Source organism: Pseudonaja textilis, chromosome 8 (assembly GCF_049901715.1).
Source record: "Pseudonaja textilis isolate UNSWEBS1 chromosome 8, rPseTex1.2, whole genome shotgun sequence".
Taxonomy (NCBI): domain Eukaryota; kingdom Metazoa; phylum Chordata; class Lepidosauria; order Squamata; family Elapidae; genus Pseudonaja; species Pseudonaja textilis.
In genome coordinates this window covers 10,860,320-10,878,404 of record NC_141997.1, presented here as the reverse complement: position 1 = coordinate 10,878,404, position 18,085 = coordinate 10,860,320, and the positions used below count along the sequence as shown (strand labels likewise).

The 18,085-nt window shown below is 39.6% G+C and overlaps 2 long non-coding RNA genes across 2 annotated transcripts in view; one reads left to right on the top strand and one right to left on the bottom strand.

Moving 5' to 3' along the window:
* Positions 1-11,744, top strand: part of LOC148125110 (uncharacterized) — a 111,186-nt gene extending 99,442 nt beyond the window's left edge. Inside the window, exons 3-4 of the long non-coding RNA XR_015744547.1 lie at positions 11,034-11,165; positions 11,638-11,744. This is a non-coding gene — a long non-coding RNA (uncharacterized LOC148125110). The remainder of the gene's footprint in view (positions 1-11,033; positions 11,166-11,637) is intronic.
* LOC148125109 (uncharacterized) overlaps positions 1-18,085 on the bottom strand; it is a 70,665-nt gene that overhangs the window by 14,316 nt on the left and 38,264 nt on the right. The window lies entirely within an intron of this gene.

The following is an 18,085-nucleotide window of genomic DNA, read 5'->3' as shown; positions in this document are numbered from 1 at the left end:
ACAGCTTGGCAGCAAAAGAATAGTAATATGAAATGATGATAAAAGGTGGAAACCAGTCCTGACTCAAAAACAGTTCATGCTGTTTTCTCTTTTAAAATATAGCTGTAATTTTGCAAATATGCAATCATTTACTTTCTCAGCCACATTGAAACTAGCAGAACTTTTAAGCAGACGTATATAGGATTGTGCTGTTAAGTGGAAGTATAAAAATATAAATTTGATTGATAAATTAAAAAAAGGGGGAGAGGGGCAAAGCCTGGAATTAATCTAAGACATGCTGAAGAGTGGCAACTGATTTATTTTGTAGATGAAATACAGGACAAATTTGCTGTATAATCAACATGTATTCCTCAAAGTTCCCTGGAATTACATGCCTTGGAATGTTACATTTTCTGAACTGCTCTATAATTAAGAAATTATAAACATTACTATAAGATTTTGTGGCTTACTTACACATATTTTCATTCATCATTCAAACAATAGCACTTCCATGTTAACAGCCTTTCCTTCAGCTACACATGCTAGCTTCTGTAACTGAATTATATAAACTTCAAAATAAACCACTAAGAAACCATTTAAAACTCTCAATAAATTCCACATAATGGCACCCCAATCCTCTCTTCAGACATTTGAAAATAGAATGTAAGGAAATTGAGGTTTGCACTTTGGACCACCTTCATATACCGATGGTGTAAGTCAGGGGTGGGGAACGATGGCTCCTTTATGACTTGTGGACTTCAACTTCAATCCTATGGCTGGCTCAGGAATCCTGGAAGGTGAAGTCCACAAGTCATAAAAGGACCATCATTTCACACCCATGATGTATGTCAAAGAAAGCTGCCTTATAATTCGGGAGAATTATGGTCCATCTAGCTTTTCTGGGAATTGAAGTCCACAAGTCTTGAAGTTGCCAAGGTTGGAGACCCCTGATCTAGACCAATATGGCTAAATTCAGGCTAAAAGTTTCTGAACTCTACCTTATATACCTGAAATTGCATTACCTTATATATTTGAAATGAACTGGGGGAACAAAAGCTCTCTGCTGCTGATAGACTATATCCATGAAGGCATTTTCCTCACTGAAACCACCAGTGGACTTTTTAGACGAGGAGAGGTTGTTCACTATCACAAAATGTGAAAGTATCATTACTCAATGCAGTCTGAATGAAGTGGTTAAAGAAGGTTAATTGCTTTCAGTCAATACAGCTAATTCAGGATTCCCTTGAAGATGAAGAATCTAGGGCATTGCCTGCAAGTACCACTATTTTTAAAGAGCCAAAGATGACTAAATGGGGAGGTCAGTCTTAAAAAAATATGAATTACTTTCCAGGAAAACTAGGAGACCTATACTTCCCTGTCCAGTTTTCAGTCTAGATTATCTTTCCAAATGATTCAAGCAGTTTCAGTATTACAGTATATCCTAATCCAAAGCCTGTCTGAAATGGGTTCATAAAATCAGTATTGTTCAAATGTATCTACAGCAGTGAGTATCTTTTTGATTTCCTAGCAATGCAATACTTAAGACTGGCTTATAACTCTACAGATGTCCTGGGCCAAGAGAAATTTCTTCAAGAGACAGCTTATTACTCTCTTCCAAAGACACATAAATTGTCCTTGTTAGCCATGGCACCAACGTCATTGTCACCTATTTAACTAGCTAAAAGAAGTAATGATGTTAACTGTTACCTTCAAGATCTACAAGACAAAAAATAAAGTAATATGAGTGGTGGCAAGGTTACATCGTTATGACTTGCTTAACTCCAAAATCTCAGCCAAAAACACAGATTCAACTGTGCATCAGCACAGGAAACCACCTGGATCCATGAAAACTTGTATGAATCATTTTAACAAGTTTTCTGCTCCTGCAGAAGTTTGAGTTAATCATCAAAGTAAAACTAACCAAAGAAGAATCTGTCAATGGTGATGGAATTGTGCAGAATATTTTACCTTCCTATCAATTCTATCAAGCAGAATACCAAATTCAACATACTGTTTACTGCATGTATGGGACTAAATACTACTTGGGAGGGTCATGTGTGAAGCAGATGTTGTCTGGCCCACTTTGTGCATATTAAATCCCCTATTCAATTATAAAATATGATTAAATCCTTTTATTTGGAGTCATTATTGGGAACAGATGGAATTTGGAACTCCTGTCCTATCTCAGGGAAGAAACCTTGTATGGGCAATTGCTATAGATATACTAGGGAATTTCGCAGTGTTTAATTTAGCAGCAACCTATTTGAGCAATACTTGTCTAATAATAAAAATTATGTCTCTTGCAGTTAATAAGTACGACTGCATTCTCAAGTTGCTTTTAATAGAAGAATTCTGGATTCAGATTACTGGAAACATGATTAATTATGGGGCATTTCTTGTCCATTTCTATAAGACCAAAATTTTAAAGAATTGTAGACATTCTAAATCCCACATTTAAAACAAAAATGTTAGTCACATGGAATGGATTTTTCTTGGTTTGCATGCAGTAATTTCTACACATAATAAATAAGTGAAACCAACAAAACAGACAGGGTAGAGGAAACCATAAAATGAGCTTCAGTTGGCTTATTCCATGGTGGGGGAGAGGCTTCTTGAGGTAACACCATATTAAAAAAAGTATTCTCCAAATTATTTGATTGCAATAATTCAAGGGATTATTTTGTAGGAATTTTTATTAGGAAATAGGAGTTAAACTTTTTTCCACTATGTTTTTCTGATCAAAATAATTTCTCACAACTGCTACTTTTCTTTCAGGGGGTGGAGTGGGGTGGAGGAAAGATCCTGGAGCCATTTGAATAAGAATCAGAACATAGAAACAATTCAAACATTTTTAACAGTTTTTAAACAGTTACAAACAGTTTTAAAAGGAAGATTTAAAAAGGAGAAATAAGAGGATGAAATCAATGTAATAGTAGATTGTAAGATTAGAAAGTTGGATTCAAATACCCACTTTGTCATGAAGCTCACATTTTATTTGTTAGAGTTATGTTTCTCTTTCATTCCCAATCTCAGGACAGCAGGTACACTATTTAGTATTTTTCCTCCCATTTACCTCCACAACAATCCTGTGAAATATATTAGGCTGAGAGAGAATGGCTAGCCTAAAATCGCCAAGTGACTTTTTACTCAAGGGAAAAAAAAAGATGTTAACAAAATAAATAAGTCAGAATAAGCAAATTTCCAGGCTGAGAGGGGACTTAGACCTAATTCTAAAAATTACAGTGTCTCTCTTACTATAGCTTAATTCCTTAAATTCTTATGATGGTAAAATGGATCCAGACATAAATATAGGACATAAATGTAAGAACATGAAAATTAAATGTTATTTGGTTTATATTATCATTCCTCATTTTATTGGGATATGTATACATTCCAGATTCCCACCAAAGTAAATGCGGGCCAATCCAAGAAATGGACCTAGAAGAGTGTTACTATCCCAGATATTTGATTAGCAGCAAAATAACTGCCAACATTTCTTTTAATTAGCAGAAAAAGGGAAGGTTTAAATCAAGATATATGATGGGTGGTTTTTGCTTTTCTATACTGTTATTTTATTAATCGTTTGTCTCTAATTTTAGTACATTTGTCTCCAAATGCTTTACCACATTGACTTCTAGAACTGTGCATATATGTGCACATTTGGCAAAAATATGAATTGCATTTTAATAAGTTGCTGATATATTATTGATAGACAAGCAAAACATTTCATAGGATTGTCTTTTGATATTTTATTTGCAATTGCATTAATTGTGTCAAGATGCTGTCCTTGGCTGCCTTTTCAAAGGAAAAGAAACACAAATTGTGTGATTGAGATTATTTTTAAAAATAGATTTTAGGCAATCCATTTATGAAAGACTTCAGGATAAAGGTAACCAACCAAGTTGGTGAAAAGTCTGTCCCACAGGAGTATGTAGACCAGCCTGTTCTACAACCAATCTTTTAAAAAGTTATTAACTATTAACCTCCATTCTAAAGGTTGTCTAAAATCTTTTTTGGAAAATAAAAGTTTGTGGGAACTATTATCTTATTAGTCTCACATCTGCTTGTGGCTATGGAATCTTCTGCTGGAATACACTAACTTTCCCAGAAAAGGATGAATATACCCTGGAGACAGCATAAATAGCCATAAGGGAGATTTTCTATTTTATGCATTTTCATGTTGTGATGAGTGTGTAACATAAATATCTATTAGACTAACACAGTTCCCACAGTGGCAAACACATTGAACTTGTCCTGTCTATATCTTACAGATATGGTAATCTGGAAGTAATATGGCTACCTAGGTGAATGATGGACTTGATACAATGACAAATGAGGGAACTGATGAATATATGGAGATTATCTCTGCTCAATCATGGTAGGATATTTGCTTTGTGTGCAAAGTTTTCAGGGCCAGTCCTCACTACCTTTGAATTAAATTATCAGGCAGGAACCCCATTTTCTGCTTCAGATCCCTAAGGACATTGGAAACAGTTTTGATATAAATGGTTCAAACTTTTTACTCCACTTTTTTGAATGTTTACTAATTGTTAGCAGTGAATTCTTAGCAATGCTTAGACCAGAAAGTAATAGCTATATTTTAGATTATTTGATCACATTATCTAAATTATCTGAGGACAAAAAGGTTAACAAAAAAGTAAGCAGAATAATCAGGGGTGGGATTCTACCAATTTGCATCTATTTGGTAGAACCAGTTAACATTCCAAGCAGTTCAGAGAACCGGTTGTTAGAAGAAATTACTGTAGGAAGGCAGGAAGGAAACATTCTGGTGTTCCTTACAGAAACTGCCTCTCCATTAACCCTTATTACATTCTTGGCAGGACTAGACTTCCTATCTCTGGAACTTCTCTGGAGTTTTTTTTTGCCCTCCTTTGCTGGTGCTTTGCTTGTGTGGAATGACCATTCAAAGTTACAATGGCACTGAAAAAAGTGACTTATGACCATTTTCCACACTTACGACTGTTGCAGCATTCCCACAGTCATGAGAGGCCAGGCAAGGAGATATGTGCCTTGATGTGAGTGATATTGAGTTGGCCACGCCCAGCCAATAATATGACCACCAAGCCACATCCACCCAGTCACATGACCAGCAAGCCACACCCACCAATTAAGCCACACCCACAGAACCATTGTTAAAAAAATTGCATCCCACCCCTGAGAATAAGTGAGTTGGATTTAAATATTTCTGCATCTGAATTTAGACATTCTTATATGTTTCTGTTAGGAATCTGTCCACCAATTAGTTGGGTTGGCAATATATAAACCAACAATGTATGTTTGTAGCTTTAAGACAAAGTTACTGTATTGATTTGTACTATGTTCTGATTGGTTGATTGTATTGTGAATTGCCATAAGAGGGAGCTAGAGATCATGGCTTGCTCTCTCTGACATTCTGTCTCTCTGACATTCTGTTGCTATCTAAAGTTTCTGTTGCTGTGCTTATACTTTGATATCTTTGTTTACAAAGGCAACCGGTAAGAAGACTTTGTAATTGGATATTCTTTGGACTGTTAAATGTATATGACCTGGACCGTTTATTGGACTGTGCTATTTCTTAAAATAAATTTTAACTCAATTTAGTGTATGTGTGTGTGGCTGAATAATTATTCATAACTACTCTCATAAACGTTACTCAAGGGTTATTATGTACATATCATAACAATTTCTTCTGTCATGGCCACAGGTTCCATGTATAGATTCTATGCACTGGATAGACATTCAGTGTAGGAAATCACTTCATTTTTTTTTTTCCTTTTAAAAGTGAGCAATATCAGTTTTTGTTTCTTAAAGCATAATCTATAGCAATCCATTCCATCATAAATCCTTGCTCCATTTCAAGCCTTAGTTGGTAAGACTGTATAAGATGCAAGGGTATTTTTTTTAAATATCCAATTGTTAGCCTAAACATCTCCAAGATTGACACTTGCAAGATTATGTGTATAGTATTGTATTTCTAACCCTACCTAATTCCAAATATAGAGTTAAGAAATTTGAGAGACTGATGGAAATTTTTTCTTTCTCTGGCAGCTAACTTCTTTCTGCTTGATAAAAATGTATTTTATTCTGTCACTTTGTGGCACTTCATTGCACTGTTCCATATTGATTAGCTATTGTATCTTGTGGTCTTCATCTTAGTCTAGTTCACCAATTCTATTCAACAATTTTCTTGGACTTGTTTTTGCACCAATCTTCAGCGGTGCCAAAACTAGTCAATCCAAATCAGTGTTCTTTACTGAAATCAACAGTGTATCTATAAAGGCAACTGTTGTCTATTTTGTTTCAACCGCTAGCCATTTCTCCTAAAATCTTCCTTTCAAACCTTTCTGATGTTTCTCCTTGATGCCACTCAACTGGCTACTACTCCTTTAATTTCCTCTGAAAACTAGTTCTTGTGAGAGCTAAACTAACACCTATTTTCAGATTTTTATCAGCAAGCTAATACACAGCATTTGTTCAGTTCCAATAGGAAAGCCTGGATATGACAAACCAGAAGACAGATATGGCAACTGTATCACAATGATCATTTAAAACTATTAAAAATACAGAAAAGCTATATTATCATTTTACAAATTTAAATCAAAGTTTTAGCATTATAGTGCTATGCATGTCTATTTAGAAGAGTATCATAATAGTAGAACCATAAACATCCTTTGAAAGTAACACTTCACAATAGAGAGGAATAGATATGAAATGATTAACTTTGAATTAATATAGCAGCTGTGTTGCTTTTCAGCTAACAGCATAGCTGTTCATAAGCTATTCCCAGCACCCTCCAGTGAAAAGTGTGTGTTTATGCACACAAAGAAACACACAAACCAGAAAAAGCTTTTGAAGCAGTCATACAAGTCTAGATCGTTTGAATTATAAAATGAATATAGAAAAGCATTTACTTTGTAGTATTGGCACAGTTGCATTGCACTGAACTCAAGAAAATATATTCAGGATTACGAGCTAACTTATTTTTCAAAGATTGCCTTTGTTTCAGTCTCTTTCTCCCAGTCCCATTAATATGTTTTCTTTGTGTTCCTGAGGGGAAAAATTATTGACATAAATTGTATTGGCTCCACAGCACAATTTTTACCACACTTGACCATTGAGACAAGGTTGTGTGTTGCTGTCATCCCATAATTTAAAGCAGGGTGGTTTCAGGACCATGATTGGTGGAATCCCTGTTATCTTTTTTCTTCTTACTCAGCATCACCTTCTTGTGGGAAAATCAGTCATCAATCATTCTCTTGAACATGTGGTGTTGGGCAGGACAAAGGATTCAAGCTTTTATATATATCATTTATCATTTTTATTTGTGGCCAAAAGACTGAAATAGCCAAGTACAAATATAATTTAAAATTGGCATTAGATAAAATATTTTAAAATGGTAAATCATATTTTATTGTACTGTGAATTTTACAAGAGTTTTCAGCAGGATATTATTTGAGATTGTGCACCTGGGAAATTTGTATAGAAAGAAGGAAAATACCACTTCCAAACTGGAACAACTAAAGACAGCTCTAGGTTGCTTCAACTGTGGGTTGGAGGTAAGATAGAAGTGATGTTATGAGGGCATATCCTTCAAAAATAGTTATTAAGCAAGGTATCTGTGTGCAATGGCAAGCAGGACATAAACTCCTAGGCAGCAGGAACTGGAAATGTGCAAGAAGAGCAATAAACTAAATAGACATACCCAAAATTGACCAGATTGATTTTTCACATAAATCTATACAGTATACTTTATATTGTATTCATATACATGGATATATGTATTCTAGTAAACCTAATGAACATCCTTCTCTTTTAAACATTGTGAAGCTTAGAGAAAAGCTCCCATTTAATCCTGATTGGTTTTGGATATACATGAGATTTAAGTCAGAATTACAACCAAGGAAGGAGTTAAATCTCCATGAGATTTTAGTGAAAAATGGAAAGGGAAATAAGCCTGAAAGGAAATCTTCTTTAAAAGTCTAGTATAGGCTGTTAATAGCATTGCAGGAAATATGTGCCATTAGTCTTTAGCAATCCTGGTCAAGGAGCCAAAATGGAACTTTGAAGGCTTAAGTTTTTATACCCTGATTTAGGCCAATATAATTGTTATTGAAATGCATTCAGCTTGGCAGACATGACTTTCCCTGGAGGCGCAAGCAAATTTCTTTTCAATTAAATAAAAGCCAAGGAATTTCACTGCCAATTACAATATTCTACTATTAGATAACCATAGCATGATGAAATACTTTTTCTCAGCAAAAATGCAGGGTTTGTTTATATTCCATGTAAACTCAACAGATTGTTTAAAGTCTTTTGAGTATCAGCATAGCGATAAACATTATAAATTATAAAGTTTATTTTGTTTGGGCAACAATTTGTAATTTTGTGAAGATTTTAAAATATAAAATCTTCACACATAGGAAAAGAGGGAGCAAGATATGACAAAAGAAAAAATTATACAGTACAAAAATCTGAGTTTGTCTTCAAGTAGGTGCTAAGAAAATATAATTAACACACAGAAACGGTAACAAAAAATGCCATTGCAACTTCTGTTGTTATTACTTTATTGTTAAAGTATTTAGGTATGTCGTGATTTGATGTGCAACTCTAGATATTGTCGATTAAAATCTTTAGTATAATATGATCAAATATATAGAAGACAATTCATCTTCTTGTAGATTTATATTTATCCGAAAAAAATGCAATGAAACTATATCAGTTCTAATGAGTTGGCTCATTAAGGCAGGGATATATATTAGCTGATATGTGGAATACTGGAATGAACATTAACTCTAGAAGGACAAGATATAAAATTGCTTCTGCTAGGGTATTACTGTGTCATCTGAATGCAAGGTGAAGGCAGGATTCCCTCTAGTGACATACAACATTTTCCAGAGTGATGTAAGAAAGCATGCTCTATGCTTAAACATAAATCAATGGAAAAATAACAATGTGAGCAGAGATATTAAATGGTGGTACTCTGTTCATCATCTGCCTGAAAATTGCAGGATACTTATCTGTTCCAAAATCTCCAACAGTGATTTGAAATTCAGCAACATATAAAGTATTTATTAGCTAAACTCTTACCCTTTCTTTCCCTCATTGTACCTGAAATTACAACTCAGGTAATGGCTTGGGGAGGGCTCCATTGCCACTCTGGCATGTCACCCAACAGGCAGTTTGGCTGCCCCCTATTGTGTGCCACATCTGTTCACCTTTCATGCCCCCCACTCCCACCCTCGTGCCATTGCCTTCAACTCCCAGAATTCCTGAGGTAACATGAGTGCAGGAGGATTTTGGGGAGTTGAAGTCCACAAGTCTTAAAGCTGTCAAGTTGGAAGACCCCTGATCTAGAATAACCATCCTATTCACCCAATGATAAGTCAGCATCAGAGACAGAAGAAAAAAATGAAGTTTGTCTTGCAAAATTCTTACTGTGTATTAAGAGGCCTCAAAAAACCTTTCTGTCTCTTAGACTAAAAATGTAAAATTGAAACAAAATATAGCAGTATTTATCTGCCTCATCACATAACTATAGCAATTCCTATGGAAAAGGATATTGGTCATTTAGTAAAGGTATTTTAAGGCCAACATGTACTTTATATTGTAGGATTGAAACAACCAACTAGCCATCTCAGCAGGCCTTGTGCTGGCCCCGAGCTTTTATAGTTAGGAACAGCTTTTTCCAGTTATGGCAACAAAGACACATTATTTTTCTATACATTTGTGCCTTTGTTTTTAGAGTTTCTGTGAGGAATCCTTTTCAGCTATTTTAAAATGCTGTTTCCAAAATACAGGCTGAAAGGTTAAGACTCCAATGGAAAAAAAAGTTTTTATGTGCCTTCAAAGCAAACAGACTGATTTTATTTATAGTTACAAAGGACAACCAGATGAGAAGCATCAGCACAAGGGCATCAGCAGCTAGGAATTATATTTAACAGAACAAAACGAGCTAGCACTGTTTATCCTTAAAACTGTTATAATGAAATGTCAGTGATTGGTCCTAGCTTATGAAATATTTCAGAGATTTCAGTGAAGAGTTCATAAGAGAATAAAGCAGTTAACTATTTTACAGTTAACTGACTCCACCAGATCTCAACCATATATGCACCATAAAGTAATATGTGGATTATTTACTAAATACATATAACTTGTCTAAAGCTCATTTGCTGCCTTTTTATAAGTGAACAGAACTTGCTTTCTCAAAATACTTTGTCCTTTAAAGAGAAACTACTCAGATTTAGTCTTTTAGAAAATTAAAAATAATGCAGTTTTAAAAGCTGCCTTCCTCTGTGAAACAGAGTTGCTCTCCACCTAATTCTCAACATACTCCTTAATGTCTCCTGGTTTGTTGGTCTTTGCACAAGCCCCTTCATTGCTTTGCCATCTCCCTGTCTTCCCTCATTTCCCAATTTAAAACGCTCCAGAAGATTCCGTCAAGTCATATTTCCTTGGGATTAACTGAAATCCTGTAAAGCCAGTCAGAAAGATGTCTCTACAGCAAAAAAACAGGATGTTCATCTCACATATACAATCCTTAGTGACCTTATAACTAGGGTAAATGCAAAACTTAGTGAATGTTGGTGCATATTAGTGGAAATGCCATTAACAGTGTAAAAACAAAAACTGAAAGCAACTTGATTTCATAAGGCAGTTTTGGCACAATAACCATACAATATTTAAGTTTCTTAGGAGCTAAGAAACTAGATAGACTATTATGTATTATTACAACCAAGTGGCAATAGCACTTAGAATTACATACTGCCCCATAGTGCTTTACAGCATTCTCTGGGAGGTTTATAATGACAGCATATTGCCCCCAACAATCTGGGTCCTCATTTTACTAACCTCCAAAGGATGGGAGGCTGAGTCAACTTTGAGCCTTGTCAGGATCAAACTCCAATACCATCAATTTAAAATGCTATTAGCATCCAAACAATAATACACCACAAAATAACACTAATGTAAGGTTGTACACTACCGTAATGGTTGTTTTCAAGGTAATAGTAAGTAAGGTGTGAAAATATACTGCTACTATTCTATACCATTTTTAGAAACTCAGTCATGCTGAAAAAGCAATATTCCATGGGTCAAAGAACCAAAAATACCTCTGAGACCGATGAACATTGTCTACACAAATCACTGGAATTTGGAATACTCCTGCCTGCAAAGAAATCCAATAAAATGTAAGTTTGATTTATGCTTTTCCTTAAGTTGCTTTTTACAATTTCCTACAGTGTACCATTAACATTGAATGATGGGTCCTATTGTGGGAATCTGAATTTAGGAAAGACTGAGGAGAAAACAGAAACTCTGAAATTTACAATCCCTTTACAGATGTTGGCAGGCCACCACCACTATCCTTACCTCCATACAAAGCCAGTAACAGACCGATCACAAAAATTGAAGTAAAGGAAGAGGCAGAGAATGTTACACTTTCAGCACCATGGGTATTTTCAGTGTTGAAAAAAATAGGCCAGCATAATCACCGAACAAATAAGCTATGTTGCTGATATCAGCAAAGAACAAACAGGATAGAAAAAAGGTCTCCTGAAGGTCTTTCTCACAACTTTGCAGTTTTGTTACATTCCTTTTTGTGTTGCATTGCCTGGTTTAGCACACTTCATTTCTTGTAACTCAGATGCCTCTTTTTTACAGGAAGAAGACATTAGTATTGTTCCGGACTAGCAGGCTCGTAGCCTGCAAATCTGATTGGCCCGCTGAAAGCCGATCATGATTGGTCGCCATAGACTGATGCGATTGGCCAGAAACGGGCTGCCGCGATTGGCCCTGCCAAGAGCGGCAAACTCAAATCGTCTTCATTGGCTGCCTAGCCGCAGCCAGCCCTATATAAGGGGCTGCTGCGGCTGGAGTCAGTTGCTCAGATCTGAAGTCACAAATAAAGAGCTTTAGTTACTATCTGAGTCTTGCCTCCGTTCTTGAACCGTCCTCCCAGATTTAACACTGGCGACGAGGATGGGATGCGGAGGCAACGAAAGCTATTGAAATTGAGCTAGCCGAAGGAGCATGTGGCTGACAGAGCGCAACGACGGCAACATGGCCAGCAGCACTATACCACCCGCACTATTTGATCCAGCTAGCGAAGATTGGGACTCATACATGGACAGATTTCAAATGTTCCTGGAGTCCAACAACCTCAAAGATGCCATGCCCAGCAAGAAACGAGCCGTTTTTCTAACCCATTGTGGACCAGCCGTTTTTAAGATGGCTAAAGCCTTAGCCAAGCCAGCCGAAGTTAAAACCATGGATTGGGACACCCTTGCTCCCATCCTGCGCAACCATTACGCCCCAGCCGTGCCAACTCTCATTCGCAGGCATGAGTTCTACCAGAGGGACCAACATGAAGGTGAGAGCGTTGGGGATTTTGTGGCAGACCTGAGGAACCTGGGTGGTTTGTGTGGCTTCGCCAACCTCGAAGAAGCCATGAGAGATCGCATCGTCCTTAGCCTCAGAGACCCCACCGTCCAGAGCAAGATCATGGCCAAGGGGGACATCTCGCTTGCAGATGCCATAGCAGACGCCACAGCAGCCGAAGCCACTCGTAAATCGGCAGCACGAATACGTCGAACCAGCGGGACCAACCGCCAACCCACCAACGATGCTGGGAAACCTTCAGACAAGTACACATCAACCACCCATCATGAAGACATCGAGTCATCCTCAGACAGCGAGGAAGAAGAAGTCCACAGGCTCCGGTCAGAACGTGAGCAATGGGACCAGTGGGGTCGCAAGTCCAACTACCAATGCGCCGGATGTGGAGGAAACCACCCCCGATCCGAATGCAGATTCTTAGATGCCATATGCCGTTTTTGCGAGAAACGGGGACACATCACGAAGGTATGCAGAAACAAGAGAAATTCCAGCCCCAGACTGAGAGGGAGCAGCCCAAAGAGAAACGATGGCAATGCCACCACGCAGAGGGACCGCCCTAGCAACCAGTGAAACTGGTACAGCAGAACCCGAAGGTTTAACAATGCCCCCAGACGAGAGGAGGCTCATCAAACCATCACCATCGGCCACGCTTCATCACTTGACGCTAAAAAGATCCGAGTAGAGGTCACGATTGAAAACAAACCGTGCAACATGGAAGTCGACTCTGGGTCATCTCTATCCATGGTATCCTGGAGAACACTCAAGCAGCTAATCCCCAACATCCGACGCCAAGACCTCAGCAGTCAGAGACTCATACTAAAAGACTATCAAGGCAACTGGATTCCAGTTGCAGGTACCCGCCATGTGCAGGTCTCGTTCAAGGGACATAAGGCAATTCTACCACTCACTGTCGTAGACCGAGACCGGCCAAGTCTATTGGATCTTCAGTGGTTCGCGCCATTAGGAATCGGAATGGCTGGCATCCATCATACTGAAGACAATGACTGGGAGGCGGCCCTCGTCCACGACTTCCGAGAAGTGTTCAACAAAAGCCTAGGCAAGTACAAGGGGTCCCCTATTTCATTTAATCTTCGCCCCGACATAGCACCCATTCGTCTAAAGCCACGCCGAGTTCCCTTTGCTCTTAAATCCAAAATTGATGAGCAACTGGACAAATTAATTGCGCAAGGCGTGTTAGAACCTATTGACCACGCCCGATGGGAGACACCAATCGTCACCCCCATAAAACCTGACGGGTCCATAAGAATCTGCGGTGACTACAAGGCCACCCTCAATCACGTGCTACAGCAGAGCGCCTACCCAGTGCCAGTTGTTCAACATCTCCTGCATTCACTTGGGGGTGGCAAAATATTCGCAAAATTAGATCTGGCCCAAGCGTATCAACAGCTACCAGTTGATCCCGAGACTGCAGAAGCCCAAACTATAGTCACACATCGTGGTGCATTCAAATGCAACAGGCTCCAGTTTGGTGTAAGCGTAGCCCCAGGCATCTTTCAAAGACTGATGGAGAGACTATTACAAGGGATAAAAGGGGTTGTGCCCTATTTTGATGACGTATTAATAGCAGCACCCACAAAAAACCAATTAGAAAAACGTCTCAGAACAGTCCTACAGAGGTTCAAAAACGCAAGCCTCAAGGTTAAGAAGGAAAAGTGCCAGCTTTGCACAGAAAGGGTGGAGTTTCTTGGCTACCTCCTTGACAAGGAAGGAATCCACCCCACAGAAAAAAAATTGGCAGCTATCAAAAACGCCCCAAGACCCAAAAACAAAACCGACCTCCAAGCCTTCCTGGGACTTATTAACTTTTATAACATCTTCCTACCCCAGAAGGCGACTGTTGCTGAGCCCCTTCATAGACTACTCAATAAAAGGGCATCCTGGATTTGGGGACGTCAGGAGGAACACGCCTTCCAGCAAGTAAAAGACCTCCTTACCTCAAAGGCAGTACTAATTCAGTATAACGAGACACTACCTTTGACTGTCACGTGTGACGCCTCACCATTTGGGGTAGGGGCCATCCTGAGCCACGTCCTACCAAACGGCTCAGAAGCACCAATTGCATTTTTTTCACGAACTCTATCAAAAACAGAAAGAAACTATAGCCAATTAGATAAGGAAGCCCTTGCTATTGTCTCTGCAATAAAACGATTTCATGAATATGTTTATGGGAGACCATTTTCTATTATAACGGATCATAAGCCACTACTTGGGATCCTGGCGGGCGACAAACCTACTCCACACATTCTCTCCCCCAGAATGACGCGATGGTCGGAATTTCTCGCTGCCTACGACTATCAATTAAAGTACCGCCTGGAGAAATCTATTCCCCACGTAGATGCCTTGAGCCGCTCACCACTACCCGAGCCACAGGAAGACCCAGCTCCCACACTCCCCGTACTGCAAATAGAGACAATGCCATCACCTCCACTAACGGCTCAAGACATCGCTTTTGAAACCAAAAGAGACTCTTGTTTGGCACGAGTTCTTGGCTGGGTGGAGAGGGGATGGCCAGATTACGACACTAAGGAAATGTTTAAGCCGTTTAAAAACAGACAAACGGAACTTTTTTCACAAAAAGGGTGCGTTTTGTGGGGAGACCGAGTTGTTGTACCAACTAAGTTACAAAAAAGGGTCTTGCAAATGCTACACGATGGACACCCGGGCATCATACGTATGAAAGCGCTGGCAAGAAGTTACGCCTGGTGGCCAGGTATAGATAAACAAATCGAAACCCGGGTTGCCTCTTGTAACAAATGCCAGGAGAACCACTCAGGTCCACCTAAAGCCCCACCAGCAGAATGGGAAACACCCAGAGGTCCTTGGTCTCGCATTCATATTGACTTTGCGGGACCTACGAGAGGCCACACCTTCTTAATAACTGTTGATGCCTACTCAAACTGGCTTGAGGTCAATAAGATGAAAGCAACCACTACTGAGGCGGTCATTAAAAAACTGAACAGACTCTTCGCCACACACGGGTTACCAGATGTCCTGGTCTCTGACAATGGGCCCCAATTTACTGCCTTAGCCTTTGAACAGTATTTAGCGGAACGGGGCATCCGACACGCACTCACATCGCCGGCTCATCCTGCGGCGAATGGTAGGGCTGAACGAATGGTTCAGTTTACAAAGAAAACCCTGCAGAAAATGGATCAAGGCAACATCCATGACAAAGTCACTAGAATGCTGCTCCTACAACACATCACACCAAACAGCACGACCAACAAGTGCCCAGCTGAACTCCTAATGGCCAGGAAACTCAGATCGCCTCTAGATCGTTTGCACCCTGCCTACACCCCGGAAAAGCCCCTGGGTTCCAGCAGCAAGCACCGTGTTTTCAAGGTAGGAGACCTTGTCTTCGCAAAAATTTTTTCTGGGGATCCCCTTTGGATTCCTGCCCAGGTAACTCAAGTTACGGGCCCCCGCTCCTACCGTCTACTCACCACTGATGGCAGACCATGGAAACACCATATTGACCAACTGCGCTCCAGACTAACCACATTTTCCAACCCTGACCCTAACTTTGACACTGGGGGGGAGGGGAAGCAGTGAACTCAGAATTAGAACCAACACCTGCTTATTCTGAGCTAACACTGAGATCACCGCACCATGGTTGGCAACACTCACAAGCTGCAGCTGAGACTGGACAGTCAAACGCTTCGCCAAGAAGCAGCAACCAGACAGGTTCAGCGAGCCCCGGGAGCCATGGCAGTAACAACGAGGCTGAGGACTCCATCACCCCGGGAGCACCAGAGGAGAGCCCTAACCTTGACACCGGTTCACCATTCCTGTTTGATCCAGCAAGCAGTCCATCTGAACCCGGGTTTGAACAGGGTCAAGCGGAACTGCGTAAGTCAGGCAGACAGGTGCGAAGACCTGCCTACCTGCGAGACTATATTACTCCACCCCTTAAACGGAACCGAGAGGGGAGGGGTGTTCCGGACTAGCAGGCTCATAGCCTGCAAATCTGATTGGCCCACTGAAAGCCGATCGTGATTGGTCGCCATAGACTGATGCGATTGGCCAGTAAACGGGCTGCCGCGATTGGCTCTGCCAAGAGCGGCAAACTCAAATCGCCTTCATTGGCTGCCTAGCCGCAGCCAGCCCTATATAAGGGGCTGCTGCGGCTGGGGTCAGTTGCTCAGATCTGAAGTCACAAATAAAGAGCTTTAGTTACTATCTGAGTCTTGCCTCCGTTCTTGAACGGTCCTCCCAGATTTAACAAGTATATTGTGTAAATGTGTACATTGCAAGTCTGAATATTTTTTGCTTAGAAAGAGAATGCACACCAGGTAACAACAGACCCTACTCATTGAAGCACTGCTGCTGTCTGATTCTATGAGAGAGATCTAGTAGCAAGAAGTTCTCCTTTCTCTAAAGAAAACTTCTTTACTTGTCAGTGTATTTGAACTGTAAGGAATACAAATGTCCATAATATAATAAAAGAATGGTTTGGCTCCATTGAGGCCAAATCTGTATACCATCTGGTGAACTGACATATGGGATCCTGCAGTTGTATCCCAGCAGTCATGTAACAAGATTTGGGTGATTCAAGATCAGAGTTTCTCAATCTTGGCAACTTTAAGACGTGTGAACTTCAACTCCCCCAATTCCCCAGTGAGCATATCAGGCGGAGAAATTCTGAGAGTTGAAGTGTACCCATTCTAAAGTTGCCAATGTTAATAAACATTGTTCAAAACTCTACACTTTCTTCTCTTGAGACCACTAGTGGCCCTATATTGAAGCAGGCACAAATCCTGAAATCCTAAATTGAGACATGCTCATCTGCAAGAGAGCCTAGAGACTTCCACCAACTTTTTCAGAACCTTTGCAAGCAATTCTTTAAAGTTTACCTCCGACTTGTCAAAGAAAATGTCAAAGAAATAAAACTTGCTTTGGACTTGATCTTTAATGTCACTACTTCCTTCCCATGTTTCTCATCTATTCTTGTCTATTGCTCGACCGTGTGTGTGTGTGTGTGTGAACTACTACTAGAGTCACTGCATGTGAGTTGGAGGGACGACAATATAAATTATTAAATATATACCATAATTTTAAACAGGGATTCAGAATTTGGACACCTACTCTCTGAAGTTGTATATTTTATGCTTATCTACCATACACAAATTCCTTAAGGACTGGATCCTTTGACGTTGGATATGGATTGTTTGGTAGAATGTTGTCATTTCTTCTTATTGGATCACTGCTGTGGGCTGGCCTCTTGCAACTCTGATGTAAGACGGAGGACTCATTGTTGGCTTTTCAACTAAATAGTAAATGAACTTGATTTATTAACCATGCTGTTTATTTCCTTCTAGGCTCTGATAGCCATAACTTTTCTCTTGCATTGTAAGACTGACTGCATTCTTTCGTATTGTAAGGCTGATTACATGGACCCCAGATTCAGTAATTTTGATTCTTAGTACTTTCTTGTCACTTTGGCTGAATCCCGGATCGTTCTTAGACTCACATTTCTGTTTCAGCCCTTGATTGATTATTGTTTGGTTAGAAGAAAACCTCAGCAAGTCCTAGTAGCCTGCCAAACACAGTGGTTCCTATAAGGGAAAATTTAACAAAGGGGATTTATCACTGCTTTAGAGGAAATCAGACTATGTTATTTTTGGCAGGGATACAGTTAATGATAAAATGTGTGTTGTACAGTAATGCAAACCATTTACATCCCTGGGATCTT